Source organism: Amblyraja radiata, chromosome 1, assembly GCF_010909765.2.
Source record: "Amblyraja radiata isolate CabotCenter1 chromosome 1, sAmbRad1.1.pri, whole genome shotgun sequence".
Taxonomy (NCBI): Eukaryota; Metazoa; Chordata; class Chondrichthyes; order Rajiformes; family Rajidae; genus Amblyraja; species Amblyraja radiata.
The window spans coordinates 161475310-161486084 of NC_045956.1; positions in this window are offsets into that span (position 1 = coordinate 161475310).

Here is a 10775-nt window from a genome sequence, read left to right on the forward strand (position 1 = left end):
TCAGGGTTCCTGGACAGAGTCGGGGGGTGAGGTATAGGGACAGGTGTTGCATCTCCTGTGGTTGCAAGGGAGAGTACCTGGGTAGAGGGTGGTTTGGGTGGAGAGGGATGAGTTAACTAGGGAGTTGTGCATGGAATGGTCTCTGCGGAAAGGTGACGTTTTGGGTCGAGACCCTTCTTCCCACAGATGCGGCACGGTGGCACAGTGGTAGTTGCTATAACCATATAACAATTACAGCACGGAAACAGGCCATCTCGACCCTTCTAGTCCGTGCCAAACACGTATTCTCCCCTAGTCCCATATACCTGCGCTCAGACCATAACCCTCCATTCCTTTCCCGTCCATATAACTATCCAATTTATTTTTAAATGATAAAAATGAACCTGCCTCCACCACCTTCACTGGAAGCTCATTCCACACAGCCACCACTCTCTGAGTAAAGAAGTTCCCCCTCATATTACCCCTAAACTTCTGTCCCTTAATTCTCAAGTCATGTCCCCTTGTTTGAATCTTCCCTACTCTCAGTGGGAAAAGCTTATCCACGTCAACTCTGTCTATCCCGCTCATCATTTTAAAGACCTCTATCAAGTCCCCCCTTAACCTTCTGCGCTCCAAAGAATAAAGCCCTAACTTGTTCAACCTTTCTCTGTAACTTAGTTGCTGAAACCCAGGCAACATTCTAGTAAATCTCCTCTGTACTCTCTCTATTTTGTTGACGTCCTTCCTATAATTAGGCGACCAAAATTGTACACCATACTCCAGAATTGGCCTCACCAATGCCTTGTACAATTTTAACATTACATCCCAACTTCTACACTCAATGCTCTGATTTATAAAGGCCAGCACACCAAAAGCTTTCTTTACCACCCTATCTACATGAGATTCCACTTTCAGGGAACTGTGCACAGTTATTCCCAGATCCCTCTGTTCACCTGCATTCTTCACTTCCCTACCATTTACCATGTACTTCCTATTTTGATTTGTCCTGCCAAGATGTAGCACCTCACACTTATCAGCATTAAACTCCATCTGCCATCTTTCAGCCCACTCTTCCAACTGGCATAAATCTCTCTGTAGACTTTGAAAATCTATTTCATTATCCACAACCCCTCCTATCTTAGTATCATCGGCATACTTACTAATCCAATTTACCACACCATCATCCAGATCATTGATGTACATGACAAACAACAGTGGACCCGACACAGATCCCTGTGGCACCCCACTAGTCACTGGCTTCCAACCTGACAAACAACCATCCACCATTACTCTCTGGCATCTCCCATTCAGCCACTGTTGAATCCATCTTGCTACTCCACCATTAATACCCAACAATTGAACCTTCTTAACCAACCTTCCGTGAGGAACCTTGTCAAAGGCCTTACTGAAGTCCATATATACAACATCCACTGCTTTACCCTCATCAATTTCCCGAGTAACCTCTTCAAAAAATTCAAGAAGATTAGTCAAACACGACCTTCCAGGCACAAATCCATGTTGACTGTTCCTAATCAGACCCTGTTTATCCAGATGCTTATATATATTATCTCTAAGTATCCTTTCCATTAATTTGCCCACCACTGACGTCAAACTAACAGGTCTATAATTGCTAGGTTTACTCTTAGACCCCTTTTTAAACAATGGAACAACATGCGCAGTACGCCAATCCTCCGGCACTATTCCCGTTTCTAATGACATTTGAAATATTTCTGTCATAGCCCCTGCTATTTCTACACTAACTTCCCTCAATGTCCTAGGGAATATCCTGTCCGGGCCTGGAGACTTATCCACTTTTATATTTCGCAAAAGTGTCAGTACTTCCTCTTCTTTGAATCTCATAGTTTCCATAGCTACTCTACTTGTTTCCCTTACCTCACATAATTCAATATCCTTCTCCTTGGTGAATACCGAAGAAAAGAAATTGTTCAATATCTCCCCCATCTCTTTTGGCTCTGCAGATAGCTGTCCACTCTGACTCTCTAATGGACCAATTTTATCCCTCGTTATCCTTTTGCTATTAATATAGCTGTAGAAACCCTTTGGATTTACTTTCACCTTACTTGCCAAAGCAACCTCATATCTTCTTTTAGCTTTTCTAATTTCTTTCTTAAGATTCTTTTTACATTCTTTATACTCCTCAAGCACCTCATTCACTCCATGCTGCCTATAATTATTGTAGATCTCTCTCTTTTTCCGAACCAAGTGTCCAATTTCCCTTGAAAACCATGGCTCTTTCCAATTTTTACTATTTCCTTTCAACCGAACAGGGACATAAAGATTCTGTACTCTTAAAATTTCACCTTTAAATGTCTTCCATTTCTCTTCCACATCTTTCCCATAAAACAAACTGTCCCAATTTACTTCTTTTATATCCTTTCGCATCTCCTCAAAGTTAGCCTCCAATCAAAAATCTCAACCCTAGGTCCAGTTCTGACCCTCTCCATAATTATATTGAAACTAATGGTATTGTGATCACTGGTCCCGAACTGTTCCCCAACGCATACCTCTGCCACCTGACCCGTCTCATTTCCTAACAGGAGGTCCAGCACCGCCCCTTCTCTAGTAGGTACTTCTATGTATTGCTGCAAAAGCTATCTTACAGAGCTTACGGCGCCAGAGACCAGGGTTCGATCTTGGCTATGGGTGCTTGTCTGCAAAGAGCATGTACATTCTCCCTTTGACCACGTGGGTTTTCTCCGAGATCTTTGGTTTCCTTCCACACTCCAAAGCGGTACAGGTTAGTTGGTTAATTGGCTTGGTATAAGTGTACATTTTCCCGAGTGTGTGCAGGATATGTTAACGTGCGGGGATCGCTGGTTGCCACAAATTCGGTGGGCCAAAAGGCCTGTTTCAGTGCTGTATCTGTAAACTAACCTAAGCTAAAGTGGAAAGTGGTGGAGATGGGAAGATGTGACTGGTGGTGGGATCCTGTTAGACAGGACCGGCCTTAGGAGGTGCGGGGCACAATTGGGAACTATTTTGGTGAGCCCCAGGTTCCCAGCCAAGGTCTGTAGAATCATGGAAATATAAATAAAGTCTATTATATACTTTATATCTCCATGGTACAATGGAAAGTAATCAAAATGTTTGCTTAGAAAGTGCATGCGACTTAATGGACCAAACAGATCTAAACTACATCTATATTACTAAAAGTCTGTTCTTGACCGGTTTTGGCTTCCTGTGCTCCGATTTCCGAGAGTACGCCGCCACCTACGGCCGTCATTTTTGGCCACCTCGCTCAGAGCCCCCCTCCGCCGCATGTGTGCCGAGGATTTTTCCCGTCGATGAAAATTGACAGAGATATTAATGTTTTTACAAAATTCCCCATTCTCTCTGCTGCCCCTGCTGGAGGGAGGGGGAGGGACTATAAAACCAGGAAGTGGTGTGCCTCAATCAGTCTCTGCAAGTGGTGTGCCTCAATCAGTCTCTGCAAGTGGTGTGCCTCAATCAGTCTCTGCAAGTGGTGTGCCTCAATCAGAGCTCTGAATGACACTGACAAATGTCTACAGCACTGTGAGTACCTTTAATTTGGTTTGAAAATGAAAATATGGTTAGAGGTAAAAAAGCACTGCCTGCAAATGGTGGTTTGGGTTGAAGTAAAAAGGCACTCTCTCTCTCCCCCTCCCTCTCCTCCTCTCCCCCCCTCTCCTCCTCCCCCCCCCCTCTCCTCCTCTCCCCCCCTCTCCTCTCCCCTTCTCTCTCTCTCTCCCCTCTCCCCCCCTCTCCTCCTCTCCCCCCCTCTCCTCTCCTCTCCCCTCTCCTCTCCCCCCTCTCCCCCCCTCTCCCCCCCCTCCTCTCCTCTCCTCTCCCCCCCCCTCTCCTCTCTCCCCCCCCTCTCCCCTCTCTCCCCCCCCTCCTCTCTCCCCCCCTCCCCTCCCCCCCCTCTCCTCTCCCCCCCTCTCCTTCCCCCTCTCCTTTCCCCCCTCTCCTCTCCACCTCCCCCTCTCTCTCTCTCTCTCCCCTCTTTTTCTCCCCCTCCCTCCCCTCCCCCACTGTCCCTCCTCTAAACCCCCCCCCTCCACACACCCCTACCCCCTTCCCTCCACCCTCCCTCCCCCTCCCTGCTCCCCACCTCTCCCCCGCCCCTCATCTCACCCCCCTCTCAGCACCCCCTCTCTCTCCCCCTCTCTCTCCCCCTCTCTCTCCCCCTCTCTCTCTCTCTCTCTCTCTCTCTCTCTCTCTCTCTCTCTCTCTCTCTCTCTCTCTCTCTCTCTCCCCTCCTCCCCTCCATTAGCGTGAGTGCAGGGGGGGGGTAGTTAGTGTGTGATGCTGCATGACGCTGCATGACGCCCCCCACCCCCACAACCGCACGTTGGGGGCACAGACCCAACGGGTCTGCACTTGGTCTAGTTTTAATATAAAATTGCATCCATGTAAGCCTACAAGTAACAAAGAAAATGCGTAGATCACCTCTGAAAAGTACATAGTTACAATACCACTTGTTTTAGTGACTGAAATGAAAAAAAAGTAATTTAATTAACTAGATCCTGGAAAACCAATAACTATTGGTGAAAAACCAGTCCAGGCATTAAATTTTGGGCCTCATTTTGTGTATGTGTGTGTGTGTGTGTGTGTGTGTGTGTGTGTGTGTGTGTGTGTGTGTGTGTGTGTGTGTGTGTGTGTGTGTGTGTGTGTTAGTGTGTGTGTTAGTGTGTGTGTTAGTGTGTGTGTTAGTGTGTGTGTTAGTGTGTGTGTTAGTGTGTGTGTGCGTGTGTGTGCGTGTGTGTGTGTGTGTTAGTGTGTGTGTGTGTGTGTGTGTGTGTGTGTGTGTGTGTGTGTGTGTGTGTTAGTGTGTGTGTTATTTGTGTGTGTGTTTGTTGTCTGTGCTTTATGTGTGTGTGTGGGAGGGAAGGAGAGAAGGGAATGAGGGAAGCAGAGAAAGAAGGGAGGGAGGGAAGGAGAGAAAGAAGGGAGGGAAGGAGAGAAGGGAAAAGAGAGAAACGAAGGAGGGAGGGAAGGAGAGAAGGGAGGGAGAAAAGGGAGGAAAGAGAGAAGGGAGTGAGGGAAGTAGAGGAAGAAAGGAGGAAGGGAGGGAAGGAGAGAAAGAAGGGAGGGAGGGAAGGAGAGAAGGGAAAAGTGAGAGAGGAAGGAAGGAGAGAAGGGAGGGAGGGGAGGGAAAGGAAGGAGAGAAGGAAGGGAGGGGGCCGGTGGCAGGAGCGGATGCCGGGGTCCGGGCGGACGGGTGTGAGCTGAGGCCGAGGTTTGTAAACGTTGCTCCAATACCCGGCCCGGCCCCCCCTGTACTGTTCACCGCGTCTCCCCGGGGAGAGAGAGGGGTGGAGCTGGGGCTGTGTGCGTGAAGCACGTCGACTGGAGGGGCGGGAGCGCTGTCCTGGGACCGTGAGCGAACGACCCTCCTCCCCCTCTCCCTCTTCTCCATTCCCCCTCACACCCCCTCCCCATCTACCCCTTTCTTCCCCCGCCATCCCTCCACTCTCTCTCCACCCTCTCTCCACCCTCCACCCGGGGTAGATCTACCCGAGCAGAGAGTAGATTACTCTAGTGGACCCGTTTACTCCTACTCTTTGCTTCCTGTCTGCCAGCCAGTTCTCTATCCATATCAATACTGAACCCCCAATACCGTGTGCTTTAAGTTTGTATACTAATCTCTTATGTGGGACCTTGTCGAAAGCCTTCTGAAAGTCCAGATATAACACATCCACTGGTTCTCCCTTATCCACTCTACTAGTTACATCCTCGAAAAATTCTATGAGATTCGTCAGACATGATTTACCCTTCATAAATCCATGCTGACTTTGTCCAATGATTTCACCATTTTCCAAATGTGCTGCTATCCCATCTTTAATAACTGATTCTAGCAGTTTCCCCACTACCGACGTTAATAATAATAATAATGGATGGGATTTATATAGAAACATAGAAACATAGAAATTAGGTGCAGGAGTAGGCCATTCGGCCCTTCGAGCCTGCACCACCATTCAATATGATCATGGCTGATCATCCAACTCAGTATCCCGTACCTGCCTTCTCTCCATACCCTCTGATCCCCTTAGCCACAAGGGCTAATACTCAAGGCGCTTTACATCGCATTATTCATTCACTCCTCAGTCACACTCGGTGGTGGTAAGCTACTTCTGTAGCCACAGCTGCCCTGGGGCAGACTGACGGAAGCGTGGCTGCCAATCTGCGCCTATGGCCCCTCCGACCACCACCAATCACTCACACACATTCACACACAGGCAAAGGTGGGTGAAGTGTCTTGCCCAAGGACACAACGACAGTATGCACTACAAGCGGGATTCGAAACGGCTACCTTCCGGTTGCCAGCCGAACACTTAGCCCATTGTGCCATCTGTCGTCCCGACGTTAGACTAACTGGTCTGTAATTCCCCGTTTTCTCTCTCCCTCCCTTTTTAAAAAGTGGTGTTACATTAGCTACCCTCCAATCCTCAGGAACTACTCCAGAATCTAAAGAGTTTTGAAAAATTATCACTAATGCATCCACTATTTCTGGGGCTACTTCCTTAAGTACTCTGGGATGCAGCCTATCTGGCCCTGGGGATTTATCGGCCTTTAATCCATTCAATTTACCTAACACCACTTCCCGGCTAACCTGGATTTCACTCAGTTCCTCCATCTCATCTGAGCCCCGGTCCCCTGCTATTTCTGGCAGATTATTTATGTCTTCCTTAGTGAAGACAGAACCAAAGTAGTTACTCAATTGGTCTGCCATGTCCTTGTTCCCCATGATCAATTCACCCGTTTATGACTGCAAGGGACCTACATTTGTTTTAACTAATCTTTTTCTCTTCACATATCTATAAAAGCTTTTGCAGTCAGTTTTTATGTTCCCTGCCAGTTTTCTTTCATAATCTATTTTCCCTTTCCTAATTAAGCCCTTTGTCCTCCTCTGCTGGTCTCTGAATTTCTCCCAGTCCTCTGGTAGGCTGCTTTTTCTGGCTAATTTGTACGCTTCATCTTTTGTTTTGATACTATCCCTGATTTCCCTTGTTATCCACGGATGCACTACCTTCCCTGATTTATTTTTTTGCCAAACTGGGATGAACAATTGTTGTAGTTCATCCATGCAGTCTTTAAATGCCTTCCATTGCATATCCACCGTCAACCCATTAAGAATCAATCGCCAGTCTATCTTGGCCAATTCACGTCTCATACCCTCAAAGTTACCTTTCTTTAAGTTCAGAACCCTTGTTTCTGAATTAACTATGTCACTCTCCATCCTAATGAAGAACTCAACCATATTATGGTCACTCTTGCCCAAGGGGCCACGCACAACAAGACTGCTAACTAACCCTTCCTCATTACTCAATACCCAGTCTAGAATAGCCTGCTCTCTCGTTGGTTCCTCTACATGTTGGTTTAGAAAATTATCCCGCATACATTCCAAGAAATCCTCTTCCTCAGCACCCTTGCCAATTTGATTCACCCAATCTATATGTAGATTGAAGTCACCCATTATAACTGTTTTACCTTTGTTGCACGCATTTCTAATTTCCTGTTTGATGCCATCCCCAACTCCACTACTACTGTTAGGTGGCCTGTACACAACCCCCACTAGCGTTTTCTGCCCCTTAGTGTTTAGTGTTAGTATGGGGAGAAGGCAGGAATGGAGTACTGATTGGGGATGATCAGCCATGATCACATTGAATGGCGATGCTGGCTCGAAGGGCCGAATGGCCTACTCCTGCACAATATTGCCTATTGTCTAACCCGACGTGCACAAACAAATAGATCAAATAGAACAAGTTGGCCTACAACTTTAGGCTGTGCACGCCATACACAAGAAGAAGAAGCTTTACTTCTATTTAGTATTTTCCTGCAAGGTCCAACCTGCACCCTATTAAAAAAATCTTAAAACTTACAGATTTTGGACACTATCTCCAAAATGCTGTTCCACTGAAGCACCAGTCACCTGGCCAGTCTCATTTCCCAACACAAGGTCCAGTATGTTCCCTTCTCGTAGTTAGACTATCCACATACTGTTACAAGAAACCCTCTTGGACACACCTCATCCACTCAGACAACTTTGTTGCTGTGACATTTTTATGTGATTTGTCCACATATCTGTTCCTTTTAACTTCTGATTGTTATTGGGGGCATACAGTACAATCCCAATAGAGTGCTAGCACCTTTCTTATTTTTAAGCTCTACCCATATCCCCTCAGCGAATAAACCCTCTAGTATATCCTCTCTGAGTGCCGCTGTGACAGTGGCACTTCCTGACTAGTGGCACAACTCCCTCTCGATCATGTCTGAAACATCGAAACATTAAGCTATCAGTTGTGTCCCTTTCACAACCACGTTTCTTTGGGTTATAGAGTCATACAACACGGAAACATGCCTTTAGGCCCAACTCATCCATGCCCCATCTAAGTTAGTCCCATTTGCCTATGTTTCGCCCATATCCCTTTATCGTTTCCCATCCATGTACCTGTCCAAATGCCTTTTAAATGTTGTTATTGTACCTGCCTCAAGTACTTCCTCTGGAAGCTTGTTCCATACACACACCACCCACTGTATGAAAAAGTTGCTCCTCAGGTTCCTTTTAAATCTTTCTTCTTTCAGCTTAAACCTAAGCCCTTGAGTTCTTGATTCCACTACCCTGTGAACAAATACTCTGAGCAGTTGCCCTAACTATTCCCCTCATAATTTTATACACCATCTGCTTCGTAGCACAATCTGTGTGTAGATGTTTGGAACTGGTGATTATTTAACATTTTACAAGCTGTTCATTTTGGATTGCGGTTTTATGAGAAGGTTGTTAGAGTTTCCATGTAATTAATCTGTGTTTAAAGGGCCATCACGAGGTCATTTAAAGTGCTTAATTCTTGAACAGTGCTGGCTGGATTAGTGGGTGTGTCTTATCCGCTAATAAGATTTCATTTCATTTTTTAGGGTGTGTCTTCCCGTGACATTTTACAGCAGATTAAGGAACATTGCTCAACTCTCTGGGAGGGAATGTTTCAGAAAAATCTCACAATTTTCTAAAACTTTTGTCTACCGAACTACTGAAGGCTAACATGCAGTACAATGGAGGCAGACGTTGTATGTTAGCAGCTGAATGCAAAACCCAGGTCAACTTGTGGAAATTAAGGATACATGCATACCTTCAAGGTGGAAGCAATATACCTGGGCAGAATCCCTCGGCATTGATCCTGAAATCCCATGTGTTGATCTGCACCTGAATGGTAAATAGTAATGCCAATTATCTCAGCAAAGTCAGCAGAACTTATAGCTCTTGCGCTCCACATTTCACAAAGAAAGCTCATCAAGGCCTCTACTTCCCCCAATGTTTGAGGGGATCTGGCATATTGCAGAATACCCTCATGTATTTCTGCAGGTGGAGAACATGCTGACTGAATGCATTACGACCTGGTTCGGTAACTTGATGCCCAAGAATGAACGACATGGGACGAGGAACAGGGGGGGCTGCAGCCCCCCACTTTGTTGGTGAAACATGCTTCATAACCCGAAATTATCTGGCTTGCAGGCGTATTTTTCTCTTCTTCTGAGGATCTCCGACATCCAGAATCTCAGCACAAGCGCACAGTGAACGTGGCAAAACCAAAGATCATAGAGCGGATCTCTGCTCTGCTCTGCTCTGCTCTCCGCAATAACCTACCTGAACTCCCGGTGGCTCAGCACTTCAACTCCCCCTCCCATTCCCAATCCGACCTCTCTGTCCTGGGTCTCCTCCATTGCCAGAGTGAGCAACAGCGGAAATTGGAGGAACAGCACCTCATATTCCGTCTGGGGACCTTGCGTCCGGGTGGCATTAACATTGAATTCTCCCAATTTTGCTAGTCCTTGCTGTCTCCTCCCCTTCCTTAACCCTCTAGCTGTCTCCTCCCACCCTCCCATCCGCCCGCCCTCGGGCTCCTCCTCCTCCTCCCCTTTTCCTTCCTTCTCCCCCCCCCCACCCCCCATCAGTCTGAAGAAGGGTTTCGGCCTGAAACGTCGCCTATTTCCTTCGCTCCATAGATGCTGCTGCACCCGCTGAGTTTCCCCAGCAATTTTGTGTACCTTCGATATTCCAGCATCTGCAGTTCCTTTTTGAACTCTCTGCTCTTATAGATCTTTGGGCAAAACCATGACCAGCCGTGGCGGAAACCGACTGCCCCCCCCCACCAAAACCCACCCTCCCCTCCGCTCAACGGCCAATCACAGCGTGGTTCACAGTCGAGGAAAGGGGCAGTGAATGAAGTGTTGTGATTAGCTGCCGAATGGGTGGGCGGGAGAGAGAGAGAGAGAGTTGGCTCCGAGATGTAAGGAGAGTGAGAGACTCGGCCCCGAGAGGAAGGGAGAGAGAGAGAGAGTTGCCCCGACTAAGAGTGAGAGAGAGAGAAAGGGGGGATGGGGGATATATCCCCCCACTTTTTGAGTTGGGGGATGGCCTGTATTATGCCCCAGTTTTTGGAGGTTGAGCAACAACAAAAAATAATAATTGCGCCACCCTCCCCTCGCTCGGTTGCTCCGCTCCCTCACCGACCTCGGGGGTACCCGGTGAGGGAACGGAAACATAGAAACATAGAAAATATGTGCAAGAGGAGGCAGCACCGCCATTCATTGTGTTCATGGCTGATCGTCCCCAATCAATAACCCGTGCCTGCCTTCTCCCCATATCCCTTGACTCCACTAGCCCCTAGAGCTCTATCTAACTCTCTCTTAAATCAATCCAGTGACTTGGCCTCCACTGTCGTCTGTGGCAGGGAATTCCACAAAATTCACAACTCTCTGGATGAAAAGGTTTTTTTCTCACCTCAGTCTTAAATTGCCTCCACTTTATTCTAAGA